Raw genomic sequence first — 17,733 nt, forward strand, 5'->3', positions numbered from 1 at the left:
TCACAGCACATCTAATACAAGTCAATGCAGTTGGCAAAAACTATGATAAAACCTGTTGGAATGCGTATTTTGCAGCGATTTTTGTGTGAGCATACCAGTGAACACCCCTGACCACTCGGTGAGTTTCACGTTTTTGTAAACGAAAGTTTAATATGCATTTTAGGAAGGATTGTTCCAGTGCACCACCAAACCCACTGCAAAGGTAGGAGCCGAAACACAAACACCCAAAAACCCTCGGGGCAGCCGCAAATGTCGAAATTTCAGTCAAAAACGTTCTATTTCATCATAAACAATCTGAAAACAGGGCTTTAAGTGTAAAATAGCGAACTTGTCCTTTAAGAAAACGTGCCGCAAAATCGAGGATTTTTGCCCGCAACAATCACAAAAAAATGCAGCGTTTTTCTGGAAGGACTGGTTGTTTTAGTCTATATCTAGATATAGACCGTTTCAGCAGTAACAACATAAACAAGCGGCTGCACGTAACTTCCGGTAAACTCCGCTAAGAATAAATAACAACAAAGTTCTTTAAACGTAGTTTATTTATATAACACGCAAAAAAACAACACATAGATTAGCTAGGAAACCAATACATTTGTTATTTTCGACGAGGCATTTGTTCAAGAGATCAGTTTAGCAACTAGTCAGACCTTAAAAAAAAAAACGGAAGTAAGGTTCGGATACAGACGTGTATCACGTGCGTCCGATCATTGTAGCCCATGGCTCCTTGGCCATTAGGAAGATTCTCATTCATAGTGGAGCAATGACAGGTGAAGTGAAGCACAAAATTCTCTCTCTCTTTCTCTCTCTCTCTTTCACTCACACACAAATTAATATGAAACTAAAAATAAAGTAGGTGTAAAAGTAGGTGCAAACTCTGTAAGGAGCATTACACATTATATTTATTTTGTGAGAGAAATAAAATATGAATGCTATAAGACACGCACTAAAAGGCTCATATCAATTGCGTTAAAGTACCGTGTATATTACATACCAAATTTTTTAATTAGTACAGAATTTATTTTTTAACAATAATTTTTTATCATTAATATACTCTCACAGAGCAACCACAGCATTAATAAAGGTGTGTTTCTCACATTGTTTAGTTCAGGAAAAGGTTTGTGGGCCGTGACATTGCGTGATATCCAACCATTTCCTCACTTTCATGCCATTTGACCCTGACCTTTCCTTTCTGTTATTATTACATGTACCGTCAGATCAGAAAAAATCAATGTCTGTCACCCTTTCTGAGATCACAAGACATTACATCCCTGTGTTCTCTGATGATGCGTCTGTCACTTTGCATTTGGGCCAGTGGCTTTGGGGCCAGTCATAAGAGAGGACAGAAGCCCCTTATTATGTGATTGCCCCCTCATGTAAAACCAGAAAGCAGATTGCTGAAACCAGCCAACTTATATTAAATCCATATTTCATGCATTTTGCATATGGGGGCAATTATCAGTGACCGAAAATCAGACTGTGAGCAATTTAATCATGTTTAGTTGAAACAACAGTGAAATGTAGCTAAATGACTAGAGGGGGGTGAGAGCTATAAGATGATGGGTATACAAGGGGGCCAATATTTATGCTGCTTAAATTGATTGTTATTTCTGATAACAATCAGTAAGATTTAAAACTCAGTTATATAACAGTAAGGTCCTCTGTTTTGTCTGTTCACAATATTTAATATTGTGTTAATGTTTGAATAATATAAATAAATATTCAGTTTGTATTCAGTTTGTTTGTTTCTCGAAATTATCTACTCAAAAGTGCTGAATCCCAGCGTTTATGCTGCAGAGTTGAGCCATGAAGGCTTCAAATGGAAATTCAAACCCGGTTTCAAGCACTTCCAGGTGTTTTATCAGGACCAGCTCAAATTCAGGGCCCTTTTGAGATTCCCCTGCCGAGTCGAATGTAAGCTCGGCTAATTTCATCTCTACATGCAAACACTCTCACAAATGCAGCACAGCTACTGAAAACACATTCCACCCCACGGCTTTTTGTATCGCTAAGTGTTTTCATTTTTCAGTTGGGTGTGCTCAATTTGTCCCAGATGTATTCATGTAAGTGGGCTCTGAACCACACCAGAATCCTTTTTCCAACTTCTATGCACCGTTCCATCTGATGGGTCCTGAAGAACCTCTCAGTTAATCAAATCAGTGGTGGTTTCATGGAGACAAAATCCAAATTTAGTTCAATCTGTGAATATTTTCTCTTTTTGACAGTCACTCGCAGGTCAGTCTAGAGCAGTGTTTCTCAAACTTTTTCAGCCCAAGGACCACTTTATCTTCCAATTTTTTTCTGAGGACCACCTAACAGAATCCCACTCTAACACGCCCCCAAAAAACAACAAAATAGGAAGGATAAGCTAAATTTAAGTTTAATATGCAACTGTTTCAAGTCAAAAACTAATTTTTAAACACAAATGCAATGCTATGTTCAGAAATTATTATATGAATTTTATTTCATTTGAACAAGTAAATGTGAAATGAGTTACAGCTTAATATGAACAACAAACTGCACATATGAAATAAAAACTGCAATTAAACATACTATAACAGCCTAGGACCCACTTAATGTCATTCCAAAGAGCCATTAGTTTAAAACTGAGGTGGTGGGTATATGAAGTCTATGGTTGTAACTATAGTAACAATAAAATGCTGAAAAAAAATTCCCCTTAATGTCCAAAATCACTGAAATTACAGGGATTTTACACATGAAACAAAAACTAGTACATTACAAAACTAATAGATCTGTGGATTTTAGCTGCTTTCAGTTGACGCTTGATCCTTCTTTTGACTCCTCTTTGGTTTAGCCACCGATCCATTTTTACGTTATTAAAACAGAATGGCAAGAACTGATATCACAGTTTTGAAAGTGCATTTAAAAATCTACTTAAATAAGTGACAATTGTATAAACACTTGCCTAGTTTAGGTCATCTTTTGGCGGACCACTTTGGGGGTTTGGCGGACCACTAGTGGTCCGCGGACCACACTTTGAGAATTACTGGTCTAGAGTCACAGAAGGTTTCATGGAACACATGCCGGCCTGATGCCCTAGTTAAGGAGGAACAGCTCATCAGCAAAAAAAGTTTAATCTTTAATCTTAATTCATACACTGTAAAAAATATACTGCCTTAAATTTTTTGTTGAATCAGCTCAGATTTACAAGTCATTTCAACTTAAAATTATTTATATTGACTAGAGATAAGTTGTTGTAACTTATCAAATAAATTTGACTGTTTTCAACTATAATTTATAAGTTGTAGCAACTCATCTCTTGTCAAGATAAATAATAGTAAGTTGACATGACTTGTAAATCTGAGTTGATTCAACAAATGATTTTTTTACATATAGACAGTTCGCATAAAAATGTCTTTGGACAAAAATGTGTTTTTATTAATCTTTCATATATCATATAATCATATATATTATATGTCATATATCATATAACCAGCAGCCATATAACCCTGTAGCCCAAGACTGGTTGCCCACTGAAGCAAAGTAGGGTTGAGTCTGGTAATCCAGGTGGATGCTGAACATTGGTGGTGGTTGGGAAGAATCCACCTTCATATTTAAAGTGCTGCAGAATGCTATGAATGTAACAAATGATTATTATTATCATATATTTCGATATGTATTTCAGGTGCAACAAATATATTTCTAATTTTAAAACCTATATGGCAAAAAATATATTTTTCATGGCCAAAATATAAAAGTTTGTACAAGTAAACGAATAGTACATTTTTAACCTTTTCAAACCTGTTATGTTTACAGGTTTGTAACATACAAAGTTTTTCTTTCAATACGACGTGAATATAAATGCTTTAAAATATATTTATTTTATATATTAATTGCCCAAAAATATATTAATCAAAAAGAAATGTTTGTAAACATATTTCAAAATATATCTCATATTTTTTGGCCATTTTTTGTATATTTTGAAATATATTTAAAATTATATTTGAAAATATATTTTTTTCCTTATGCGTTTCATCGGACGCACGCGCATTGTTGCGGTTACGAAAACTGTATTTATTTATCGGTCTGACTAATCTGATCTCTGAAACATATAACTTGTCGAAAATAAAATTTCAACTTTCACTGTAAAAAATAAACTGTAATTATACAGCTGGTTGCCAGTAACTTACTGTAGAAGATAAAGACTGAAAATGTTTCATGTTCATTTAACTTTGAACAAACTGTTGTCAGTAAATAACATTAAATCTACAGTAAGCTACTGGTAAGCTGCCAGTTATACTGTAATTTCTACAGAATTTTCAGTGTACTATTATTTATCTTGACTAGTTGAGTTGTTAACTACAGATGAGTTGCTATAATCTTATAAAATGAAGTTGACTTTTTTAACTACTGTGCATTTTTATAAGTTGCAACTCATCTCATGTCAAGATAAATAATAGTATGTTGACATGACTTGTAAATCTGAGTTGATTCAACAAAAAAATTGAATGCAGCAAAGAATAATTTACAGTGCATAATAGAAAAAACAAACATGATCAAATTCAATGGGTACTGTTAGCTGCGCACATATCATTATATATCAAAATATTTTCTCATCATACTAGAACAACATGAGGATGAGAAAATGATGACAGAAGTTTCATTTTGGTGAACTATCCCTTTAAGGATTTTAACTTAAAGGGGTAGTTTATCTGCCATGTCTGCAAAATCACCAGTTTTAAGCTACACTGCTGGTGTTTATATGAGTACCCCCAGACTTTGTGCTACCCATTTACATCAGCAGTGTACATTTAAAATTAGAAACATTTAAGATGTTGCTGTGCATTACAAGTTAGGATGATTTAAGATGGTTTATAATGTTTTGATGTTTTTTTAAAACCCTATAATACATAAAAGTACAACAAGTTTCTTCCTCTGGTTCTTTGTCCTTTAGGCTTTTTTATTGTTGTTGTATGCAACTTGGAATCTATCCGATGATATATTCAAAAGCTTTTTGCAGAACACATCCTTTAATGTAGCCTGACGTTGCCATACTCAATTCTAGTCAGAATTTGAGTCTGATACCGCTCCATTGAGCTATAATTATGAGGCGTGTCTCAACCGAAAAATGCCTCTGCACTCAATTGGATAGACCTACGACCAATCAGAGCAACCGAGTGTGTAACGTATGTTGAAATTACGTCTTTGCAGCCTGACCGAACTGCTAGTTATTTCGCTATGACACAACATTGTGATTATACTGAGTTAGCGAATGTACATCAACACCTATTATGTTTACAACATTTCGTTTATATCACAACATGAAGTATTTACTAAGTCATAGAGTAAGACTATCTCTTACCATTTGTACGTTAGGTGAACTTCATCCACGACGATACCCATTACGTTTGCTTGAAAATATTGGAGCCTAACATGTCCCTCCACTTACAGCAACCACGATTCCGGGCTTCCGAAAAGAAGCTGGCAACGACCGCTAATTATATCCATCTCGTCGTGTACGCTGAGTTGCATCGCCGTGATAACGTTAGCCTTTTCAGTTGCGACCAACTTTTGCCGAATAGGACATCAACAAATGCCCTGCTCGCGTTTCTCTGTTCCTCTTTTAAAATCAATGCTCTGTCGATATATTTTAGAACAGACTCAATGTCAGAATCCACACATCTGAACTCTACAGCGGCAGCCATTCAACACACGCGCTCTTTGGTGACGTGGTTCATTACGTTACTGTTGATTATCTGTCCATCATCGTATAAAGCCCGCCCTGACAATTTGATTGGTTCGACCAGCATTTGTTCTAAAATAGTAGCTCCTCAACGGAGAAACCCCAGACCCATCTTCCCGTTTACAAAATCTTGTGGGCGGGGCTAAGATGGGCTGGCACCCAGGCTACCTTTAATGGTTAGTTGCATGAGTTTCACTTAAAAAATAACAAAGCTTTTTCATCTGCACAATACAGTTGACTAGCAGTGGCCTTGCAGTAGCAGTTTTTTTATATGCATTGTTCGCAAGTTAGTAGGAGGATGGTTCTGTCTGGATCTCTACCTGCTGTGTCCTTTCTCATTAAAACAGGCTCTTTTGTAGAAAAAGCCTCTGAGAGGTGATTCCACACTTAATTCAGTGATTCACAGGCTAATACTCTGACAGTCACATAATTAGCATTCGTTTGCACGGCTAATTTAAGAGAACCTGCACCCGGAAACATTTGCACCCTGCTTCAGTTTCCACCTTGCACTTCTATGACTAATTATTAAGGTAAAACTGGACTGTACAATTCAAAGCAGATGACACTTTTTCATTTCAGCCACAATAACTGCAAGGTACCGTGGGTAACTAAAATATTAATAAGCATATTTAAAATTGTGCGTGGTTCATAAGCATTTGCCCCAAAGCTGGTTTAAGGCTTATTGATACTGATTAACTACATAGTGTGTTTGAATTTCATTTCAGCTTGAATTCCTGGAAGTGAGTCAGATCTCATTTATCCAAGACCTGGAACCAAAGGCAATTTGTAAGAGAATAATTAATGTCTTTTTTCATATAAAAACCAAAGTCATCCCATTTATACTTGTGCACAGTAACACATTTAAGAAGTTAGCATTTATATTTGCATTTATTTGCAAGGGCCAAGCTTAAAAAAATCAGGAGGAAACACATCCCCTGTATGTTACTGGTACGGATCTAACACCGTCTGTTAACATTGGTCCAGAAAATGTGAACTTCTTGGCATATTTTTTTTCACACAACTCCTAATCGTATTATGAGGACACACAATCTTTCTGAGAAAACTGGTTCGATCAATAGCGTGTGATCTTCGTCTCACGGTTTTACATGAAAACAAGACACCAAGCCCTGACATGAATACTGGCGAATAACAGATTCTGATGTTGTACAGAGGGCGATGTTATTGTTTTTTCTTTTCCGGGCAGTTAGCGTTACACTTACATAATTCACACAGCCCTTAAAAGCAAACACTGACGATTCAGATCCAATTGAATTTCGCTCCTCGGATTGCAGCCTCACTGGGCCTACAGGTCGTACTGGGTCTCTCCTCTGCGGTTATTTACTTATTTAGGTTATGATGATGTTTTCACACAGCCGATGGAATGGCTCTCCTCCTTGTTTCAGCACTCATGCGGTGACTTCTTCATGTTTCAGTTGGCTGGTGGTAAAATGCTTCTTTGTTCTCTACATAAGGCCAAGATGGTAAAGTAGGTACCACGATTTTATACGGTACGATAAGGGATTTCACATCAAAATAGGGACCCAAGAGACTGTAGTCAGACATGGAGTCAGTATGCAGGCAGATTGGGTTGTAGATTTCAAGCAATTTCATCATGTATTGCTTTTATTAAATAAGGTTTATATTTTAATCATGTAAAAACAATTTGAAGGTTAAGGAAAATAAAACTAATTCATGTTGGTTGGAAATTAATCTTGTTTAAGGGATGTTTTCATATATTTTACTAATGAAATGTTAAAATGTGAAGTATCAGTCAACATCATCATTGCTTACTATTAAGCGCTCAACGGACAGGTTCGCTGGTGGGGCACTGCAAAGATGAGTTTGCTCAAATGTTTCGACAGGATTTTTTGAGAGAAAACCATCATGGGTAAACAACACCTGCGAATATAGGTACAAAAGTTGTTACTGGGACAGTCCCTTTCAAAAAGGTACACCTTTGTACCCAAAGAGTGCATATTAATACTTTGAACTGCCAAAATGTATCTTTAAAGGAACATATTTGTACCTAAATGGTACATATTAGGACTTTTTTTAAAGGGTACTGCCCCAGTGACAGCTTCGTACCTTTATTTTTGACAGTGTACATAAAAATAGTAAGGAATTATGCTGCCACATTTATAATTTAAATATACTCTAGTTAAAACTGTAGTGGTTTCGAATATGATTATTCTTTTATATTATTTCAAACAACATTCTCAGTATTTAATGACACTTCATGTCATGACATGATCAGCATTAACCATAATAATTTGTCATATTTTTTATGTACTGTCACACTTCTTGTTTAAAGGGTTGTTAATACAGCTGGATACTTTGATGCCATAGCTGATGCCATAAAAGGTGCGATAGAAGAAATTTTCATCACTGCCTGGTGGTACCGATTAGAATAAGCATTATGTATCTATAATTTTAAAGGACCTGTGTGTTACATTGACTTCTAGTGGTTTAACTTGGTACCGCAGTCTAAATACAAAATACTGGAGATGTTTTCCCTGCCCCCACTTGGGTTGCCAGACACATACAGGAGCGCAACTGAAAAGTAAAGCATAAGTTAATTTTCTTATTTTTATGTTTGCAAAGATTTTTGTTTTCCACTTGTGGATTTTTATAACTCAATTTGCGACTTATTTCGGAGGTTCTGGCGAAATACACGATAATACGGGTAAATTGGAAGTGAGCAGGATCACACACAGGGCTCAAAATTAACTTTTTTATTTGGTAGCACTGGTGCTCCCAACTTTAAAGAGTTAGGAGCACCAGCAAAAATTTAGGCGCATCCATCCAAAATTAAAAAGCACCACAATGTAAATGTAAATAGATTTATTTTATAAAAAAAAAAAAAAAACACCACCACCGGGCTTTACACATCCTATGGCCAGCATTTAAAATTTGGTCTTCTATTTTATTTCTTTTATTTTTTTGCTGCATAGACTCCTAAATTAATACCCAAATGCTGTTGAAATAGTATAGCAGCAATAATAATTTAACAATTACAGGTAACATGATTAAGATTACAATGGAAAATCTAGCAAACACGTAAAACACTGATTAATTGGGACATTACAAAAGTGACCTTAATATAGAAGGCTAATATATAATGGTATTGATAACTGCATTACAAGATGCTATTACTACTAAATAGGCAATGTTTAAAAAAAATACACATCAACATGGACCACAAGGATGTTTGTCGGATGTCCATTCACCAGCGCATGCGCACATACATTATCAAACACACTTTGACAGACGTACAGGTCGGTGTCTCCATTAATAATGAACACATGTCGTCACGACACGTCTTGTGTTTTTGGCACTTTCGCCATGTTTAAGCAAGGTACGTCTGCCGCTTAAAATGTTTTGATTCCGCCACCAACGCCGTTTCACAGGATTTACAGTAAACACAGTAAGTACATCGAGCCATTTTCAGACACTCAAAATCTTTAAGCCACTCTATCCGAAAGGTTTAACGTCAAGTCTTATCTTCCGGTGTTGGAGTCGCATTTGAATCCGGATCGTCGTCATTAATTAAAGTAGTAACATTGGCTGTAATCGGCTCGTTCTCGTCATGCTCGCGGTTCGTCTTTTCATATTTCCGCGCTTCACGTATGTAGCACGGCAACAAGGAATGACTGACGCTCATATTAGCCAATCTGCGGTCTTCATTAAACGCAAGAACTTAATGGTGAAATTTGATTGGTTATGTAACGTTGGAGAGAACACTGAACCTGGGACAGCGTCAGCACGCAGCATCACAATCTAAAAGTCGCACCACAACAAAATGGGCAGTCGCACAAATGCTCCCAAATATATTTTAAGGTCGCACAGATTAAATTTCGGTCGCATATGCGACCAAAATGGTCGCAATTTCGAGCCCTGACACAGACCAAAACAAACTCAGACATTTCCGACACAGAAGGTGCATTTAAAAAAGACTCGCTATAGCATTTACGATTATATTATATTATTTTTCATTTAGTACAGCCAAAAACCTATATACCAGTGGTGGCTGGTGACTTCTTTTTTTGAAGCGAACGATGCAAAGTTCGTCAGCTTGTCATGTGTGTGGTTCGTCATTTCAAAATATGTGTTCTGTGCTTTGAGAGATCGTGATCAGTAATCAGAGTTTACTATTAAGGGAGTGTCTTGCGTGTATTTAGGGAACGTGAGCATCTCTTTCATCATAAACGATTTTGACACGTGTGCAGCAGGCACTTATTTTGACAAAACACGTGATGCACACAGGATCTCTCTACACGCAGGACACATATTTTGGAAAAGGGAACCACACACGTGACAATCCGAACACTTATTTTGAATTAACGCATCCTCGGAAGAGCAGTCACGAGGCGCCACTGCTATATACAACTATTTAATTTCTCCAAGTGCTTATAACACCCACTGATGTGCCATTGGTGATTCATTTTGTGTTTTGCTGCCATTCATTTGATGTGGTTTTCTTGCAAAAACCCAAGTATGGACCGACGTGTTTTTTTTTTCCAAATAAGAATCTACAGTAAAGGAAAAGAACTTTAATACTTTTAAATAGTGCACTTGCAAAACCATGGTAGCAGGTTTGGAAAAAAGTGTCTGCCAAATATGCAAATGCTGTGTTAGCTAACTGTAATAGTTGTTAAAGGGGTCATATTATAAGATTTTTTTAAAGATGTAAAATAAGTATTTGGTGTGTATGTGAAGTTTCAGTTCAACATGCTCCAGAGATAATTAATTTTAGCATGTTGCAGGCGAAATCTGAACGACCTAATTTTTCACATGCTTGCAGAGAATGGTTTACCAAAACTGAGTTACTGGGTTGTTCCTTTTTATATTTTCTAAGCACTGGGGACCCAATTATAGCACTTAAACATGGGAAAAGTACGTATTTAGATTTTCTCATTCTAAACTGTGCTCATTGGCATTTTTGGTTTGATGTCGTACTCAGGTTAATAAGTCCAGAAATCTTCCTAAAGCGACCGGTGGTGGACGGGAACGTGGTACAGTAAGATAAGACCATGTCCTCAAGTGCAAAGCTGTGAGTATAAACACCTGCTCAGATCTGGAGTAAAGCCAGATTAATTTTAACTTTTACTACATTGTGTTGCATCTCACAGTTCATCAATTTCTCTTCAATAGAAATGGCATGTTATGTTTTCCACTACTGAATGTAGTATAACCACGTCTGGCTACAGTATGTGTCAACTCAGCAGTGAAGAGGTAATGATGGGTCTTAACAGTAAATCCACAAAAAACCTCATGAGACTTCATTCTAACATCATGGTGAGCATGCCAAACCTTGTGAAAAGCAAAAAACATGTCCAGAACTGATCATATTACAGAGATGACCCGTCCCTCCGAATTAGTTTCTCAATCACCCACAACAGGTCTTTGACTTATACATCTACCCATGTCTCTAAAAAAACTAAGGTTCCATCAAAACACATCACTCATAACACCGGGGCACCCAGCGTGCCCACAACCTCCATTGACAGGAATAGCATGTTATTTAGATCATGTGTGGACTTGACCAAAAACTTCTCTGGTTATGAGGAAGAGGACTCTGTCTGGAACCCTACAGAGATGGTCCGGTTTTCCTTGCTGATCGTCTTTATAAGAGCCCACGGCTGTGAGTCTGCATCCTCCCCTAGTGCCACAGAGCTTCTATGGCAATGTGGCACCGCGGTATTTATCACCATAGCACCTCAGGCCACTGTGTGATTGACGTGCAGTCACATTATCTTATCAGAGCTCTGGTTGAGTCTGGACAGTGGAGTGACACTGGGAAGTGGCTTGGGATCTACACCCCAAGGACGCGTGTGGCAGAGCAGCTGGGTGGAGGTATTCCTGGGCCCTGCTGGTGTAAAACACCTGCCACCGGCGGTGTCCTCCAGAGGCTGCGCCAAAAACTGGCCGAGGCGCAGCTGTAGCTGTTTGAAGCTCAACTAAGGTTGACACCATCTACAATTTGATGTTATTTTTGGCCAACAACCATTTATTTTCTTACTTGGTTTTGGGGACTTTAACTCAATTAAAGCTGCAATCTGTATCTTCTTTTATTAGAAATAAACAAAAATGAGTTATTGAGCAAGTACACAAAGGATCAGTGTTCAAAACTATCTTCTTAAAGGGGCCATGGCATGAAAATCTGACTTTTTCCATGTTTAAGTGCTATGATTGGGTCCCCAGTGCTTCTATCAACCTAGAAAATGTGAAAAAGATCAACCCGGGAACTTAGTTTTGGTAAACCATTCTCTACAAGCAAATGAAAAAATAGGTTGTTGAAATTTGGCTCTCCTTATGATGTCACAAGGAGCTCTTATTATAATACTGCCCCTTAATCTGCCCTATCCAATCACAGCACTGCCATTTAGTGCAGAAAAAAGAGAGAAAAGTAATTGACAGCACAATTGAGTTTCAATTGCAACAAACCACCATCATTGTGATTAGTGTTTGCACTTTATCCGCTCATTTGCATTTTAAAGGACACACCCAAAACGGCACATGTTTGCACACACCTACAAAGTGTCTTATTTAGCGAAACAATTGTCATTTTTGACAAGAAAAATAAAAAATATGCTCTTTTAAACCACAACTTTTCGTCTAAGTCCGGTCCAGCGCGACCTAACGTAAATGCGTAGTGACGTAGGGAGGTAAGATGTCAAATAAATCTTTGGTGTCCCCAGAGCACATATGTAAAGCCTTAGCTCAAAATATCATATATATAATTTATTATAGCATGTTAAAATTGACACTTTGTAGGTGTGTGCAAAAATGTGCCAATTTGGGTGTGTCCTTTAAAATGCAAATGAGCTGATCTCTGCACTAAATGCCAGTGCTGTGGTTGGATAGTGCAGATTAAGGGGCGGTATTATCCCCTTCTGACATCACAAGGGGAGCCAAATTTCAATGAGCTATTTTTTCACATGCTTGCAGAGAATTGTTTACCAAAACTAAGTTATCGGGTTGTTCTTTTTCACATTTTCTAGGTTGGTAGAAGCACTGAGGACCCAGTAATAGCACTTAAACATGGAAAAAGTCTGATTTTCATATTATGTCCCCTTTAAGGACCTTCAGGCTGTGTTTGCTACGGCAAATGGTACTTCAAAGAGGCTCATTACTGAGAGAGGCTATTATGTTTCTAAGCAATAAAAGGTATTTTGTCTTATGAAAAATTCTACCCAGTCTCCTGAGGTTGCGTATAAATAGCACGAAGTGTAAAACTCTTGCAATACATACGCCAAATTCCACTTTGGCGTGCATATGATACGCAAGTCCTTCCCATTCACTTAAACGAGGCATCTTTTTTTGTCGTTTTATTTATTAGTTTCTCAATTTTTTTCTGTTTTTTAAACCATTTTCGCTTGGGTTTAGGGTTAGATTTTAGATTTGCTTAATGAGGTTATTTAATATACAGGTTTCTCAATGTTTTTGTCCATATTTCAGCCATGGTCGCTTGGAGTTGGGGTTAGAGTTGAGGTTTGGGTTAGGATGTCATTTTTATATAACAAAAAGCTGTTCTTACCCTAAACCCAAGTGAAAATGGTAAAAAATAGCAAAAAAAATGAGAAACCAATAAATAAAACGACAAAAAGATGCCCCGTTTAAGTGAATGGGAAGGACTTGCGTATCATATGCACGCCAAAGTGGAATTTGGCGTATGTATTGCACGAGTTTTACACTTCGTGCTATTTATACGCATTTTCAGGAGACTGGGTTTGAAAAATTATATTGTCCAGTAAGTAACCACCTACTGTAGTGACCACTCATTACATCCAACAACCCACATACAGTAGCAACGCTCTAGCAACTACGCAATACCCTTGCAAGTATTCAGAACACCCTAGCTTTTTGGTGACAAATTTTTTTTATTATAATTAATTTAAAGCAAAGAAAATAAAGATATACTAGACTTCATACAGAAATGCATGAAATAGAATCTCCTAAAATTGTCATTATTTGTCAAACTCGTTAAAATAAGCTTCAGTGACTTGATTTGTTAGATTAAAATAGAAAAAAGGATCTTTGTATTCTTGCAGGTTAGAGAGAGAGTTAAGTGTGTATCAGAAATAGATGATATCACTGGCTGTTAAGTCAGACTTCACTGAGACGTAAGTAAATCGGACAGAAAAAACTTCTTGTTAATGTGACCCATGGAGAGTGATAGCCCACATTGGCTTTGAAATGTTTGTCAACATCAGGCTGACCACATCAGTGTTCTCCATGCTACTGCCAGCTGAGTGTTTCTGATATCTGTCAAAGATCTTAATGGGGAAAGATGACACACAACTGACAGTTGAAAGCCTCCTCAGATCATGTGCACCCATATGCCAGTAGTAATACACTACCATCAATATATTAAATGTATCTTATACTACGGGTCAGTTGAATGCTTGAATCTGATTAGCTGATGACCGTGCAATTATTTTCTGGGAAACGCACGCCGAACATAGTTCCAGGCAGCTCTCTTGACCGCATTATAGTTCCATATTAAGGCCAATTCACACTGGTCAGACAGACTCCAAAAGACGCGTTTGTCAAAAATGACGTTTTGACGTTTAATTATTCCTTACTACTAAAATGTTTCTTGCATTTATACAGTGACTGATATGTGGGTGTTTCTTAAAGGAACAGTTCACTCAAAAATAAAAACATTTGCACATATTTTACTCACCCTCAAACCATCCTAAGACTTTCTTCTTTAACCAAACACAGTCAGAGATAAATTAAATAATATCCGTTTCAGCTTAGTGCCAGCTTAGTGGATAGTACCCTATTCATAAATCTTCAAAAAGTGCATTCATCAAAAAAAAAGAATTCATATTGTAATTAAATTTTGAAGCTTGAAGATTAAACGTTAATTTTTTTGTTAACTTATCGTATGTAACTTTTTTAGATTTCTGCTATTTTTTTCTCATTTAGCAATGTAATTGTCATTATTTTGCATGTTATTGTGAACAATTAGTGAGAGTCGAAAAAATTCAGCTTCAAATTGTCTTCTGGGCCAAAAGTGTCCACTGTTGAAGAAATGCCCGTATATTTACATTGTTTATCATGTTGGTGGTTGTAAATTGATGACTGTACTGTATATAGTGATTCATACTTAGAAACATTTATAACTAACTTAAATCACAAAATAAACCATTTGTATGGTCTAGTAGTCTTAACAATAGCGATCATAAAAGACCTCTACAGACTGCTTTCAGCTGCTTTTTGTGCCTGATGATTTAGGGCAAACGTAAAATTGCAATTATGGAGCATCTGGGGCACCTTGAAGGGCCTGTGGTTGATAATTCCTGCCTTCCTTTTGGGGTCCTTCCTTTCTTTTCCCCAGAGACTTGCATTAAACATAAAGGCTCTGCATGGATGAGTGAGTCAACAAATGACTGGGGCCACTAAATGGGAGCTTTATTTCTCCTGTATGCCACCTCTCCCGGCCTGCTGCCTACCTGCCTGCCATTGTGTCATTAAATATGGGCCCTGGCTTTTAAATAAACATGATTTCAACCCTTCAGATGAAGGCACTTATTGCATTTACTAAGGGGCTTCTTTTCCCATGCTTGAGTGACCGTATCTATCAATGCGGGGCTTCTCAACTGTAAAATCTTTGCTAATATACATGAAACTGTTACAGCTGTTGCTCTAACCTTTCAAAACGTCTCCTAAGGAGCACGGTGATATTTGCACTTAATAAAATTATGCCCACCAGGAGAATAGTGCACTGACGTTTGCCATTTGTCAAATCGAGGCCGCTATGATCCCCCATGAGCCATTAACTCGCACACATCACAGGGCATTTTACCCTCGTCCGAGTTCATGCAGCATGCTGGAGTCGCTTTCGCTGATGTTTAAGTTATAGCTTCCCAAGCCTTGGCCACATGGGTGGCCATTACTACTCGCAGCCATAGCTTTACTGTAATGGTCTGTACAGAGCATTTAGGAAAATGTTGTCTTGGTCGTTTGGATTGCAAAACATGGACTTGGACTTACATAACACTGCAGAGATTTAAAGGCATTTAGTCTAATCTTCATCAAAGTACAGTAATAACATCTGCATAAATACTTTAAACATACTAGAGATGTATTTGTATCTGTTCTGTAAAATATTACAGAACAGTAGTTATCTTAATTTTAAGTATAATAAGTCTTAGCTACCTGGTGGAAGTGATGTATTATTATGTGTTTTGGGTCTGTTTTACAGGCCAGTTTCCCCAGAAGATACATAAGCAGTACTGAACTTTGCAGATAGACTTGAATCTGGCATTAACGTCGTCTACTTGTGATCCGATCGACAAAAACGCATGTTAATGCCAAGTGTAAACAGCCTCTTTTAAAGAGTTTTGTTGTTATTTATTCTTAGCGGAGTTTACCGGAAGTAACGTGCGGACGCCGCTTGGTTATGTTGTTACTGCTGAAACCGTCTATAGGACACAATAATATTTCTGGTTTTTTTTCACTACAGTGCATCTTCGGGCCTCAACAAAAATCAAGATGACTACTACACTACACATATTTTGATGTCTTCAGCCAATCCATCAAATGAATCAAATTTCTCTAGCGTGAGGATGAGGAACAGAAGTCATGGAAGTTATTTCTCTCATTCTGCAGTCAGTATGGGGCTATTTCTTTATATCTCTATATTATTATATTTATATTCACATCTCTGCTTTGTGAATCGGATTTCCTGGTTTCCATGTAGTATATCAACTGCGTATAAGACACAGCAGGAGAATGGAGTAGTCTGATAGATGCACTATAAAAACAAGAGGGTTGCGCAATGTCAAACCCTGTTAAAGAGAATATCACACTGTGATAGGGTTCAAAAGGTTGATGGTTAAGATTTTATTGATATGTTTAAGATACCAGATGACCTGACATGATATCAGGGTTGTGGTTCATGAAAGAGCTGCAAGAGAAATAGTGAGACATTTATGCAGATAGATAGATAGATAGATAGATAGATAGATAGATAGATAGATAGATAGATAGATAGATAGATAGATAGATAGATTTAAAAATCAATGTGTGATTTTGCTGATCACACATTGCATTGTTTATTTCAGGACTATCGGCCTTATCAGCTTGAATATGCAGACAAATCAACTATTAAAATTCTTAAAACATGCACCACCTCCATTACGATCCCTAATGCTGACTAAAGATCAGCCATCTTTATTAGCTTGAGCTTAGCACCCCCTGCAGTTGCTTATTGTGTCCTGTTCTGAATGCCGTCAGCGTTCAATGGCCGCCCGCTCTCTCAGCCTCCTTTTAGAGCAATTAGAGGCCTTTTTACTTTGATTGTTCTGTAATTAAATTGGTTTGAGGCCTGTATGATTTCCTTTGGATTATGCCAGTCATATTTCAGGCTTGGCTAGCGATCAGAGACTCTGCTGGCGAATAATTAAAGGAGAGGAAGACAGGTGTATGTGCGGCACAGGAGGACAAACAAAAGGCAGTTGAATGCCTCTGATGAGGTGTTTAGAGGAAATGAAAATTTACGGCTCAGAGACAGTCGATAGTCTTGTTTATAGCTTTTGCTGTTGATTGGGGAACTAAGAAAGAATTGAAAAGAAAGTCATTTCTGTCAGTGATTTGTTATGAGATATATTAGATGCATTTCCTTATGAGCTATATTTTATTTTGATGATGATTTCATTTTTTGTCATATTTGAAACATTTATACAACCAATTAATCCAAGGTTGTTTGTCTTTTCAAACCTCCCTAAACAGATATATTAAATACAAATAACAACATTTCATTTATTTCTAATGTTTTTCATGTTTCAGTAAAAATAACATAACCAGTAAGATCTCTAAAGAAACAGATCATCCAAATATGACAATTTCGCTAATATTTTACTCACCCTTATGAGTGAATAAATCATGTCTGCCATCCCAAACGTAAATCACAACTTCTCTTCATTTTTTTTTTAAGGGGACATATCATGAAATCTGACTTTTTCCATGTTTAAGTGTTATAATTGGGTTCCCATTGCTTTTCTCAACCTAGAAAATGTGAA

The 17,733-nt window shown here is 37.0% G+C and overlaps 1 long non-coding RNA gene across 1 annotated transcript in view; it reads left to right on the forward strand.

The window, feature by feature from the left end:
- LOC129452336 (uncharacterized) overlaps window positions 1-17,733 on the forward strand; it is a 33,789-nt gene that overhangs the window by 7,225 nt on the left and 8,831 nt on the right. The window contains exons 4-6 of the long non-coding RNA XR_012358360.1: window positions 10,662-10,751; window positions 10,853-10,933; window positions 16,176-16,320. This is a non-coding gene — a long non-coding RNA (uncharacterized lncRNA). The remainder of the gene's footprint in view (window positions 1-10,661; window positions 10,752-10,852; window positions 10,934-16,175; window positions 16,321-17,733) is intronic.

The sequence above is a fragment of the Misgurnus anguillicaudatus genome, chromosome 17 (assembly GCF_027580225.2).
Source record: "Misgurnus anguillicaudatus chromosome 17, ASM2758022v2, whole genome shotgun sequence".
Taxonomy (NCBI): domain Eukaryota; kingdom Metazoa; phylum Chordata; class Actinopteri; order Cypriniformes; family Cobitidae; genus Misgurnus; species Misgurnus anguillicaudatus.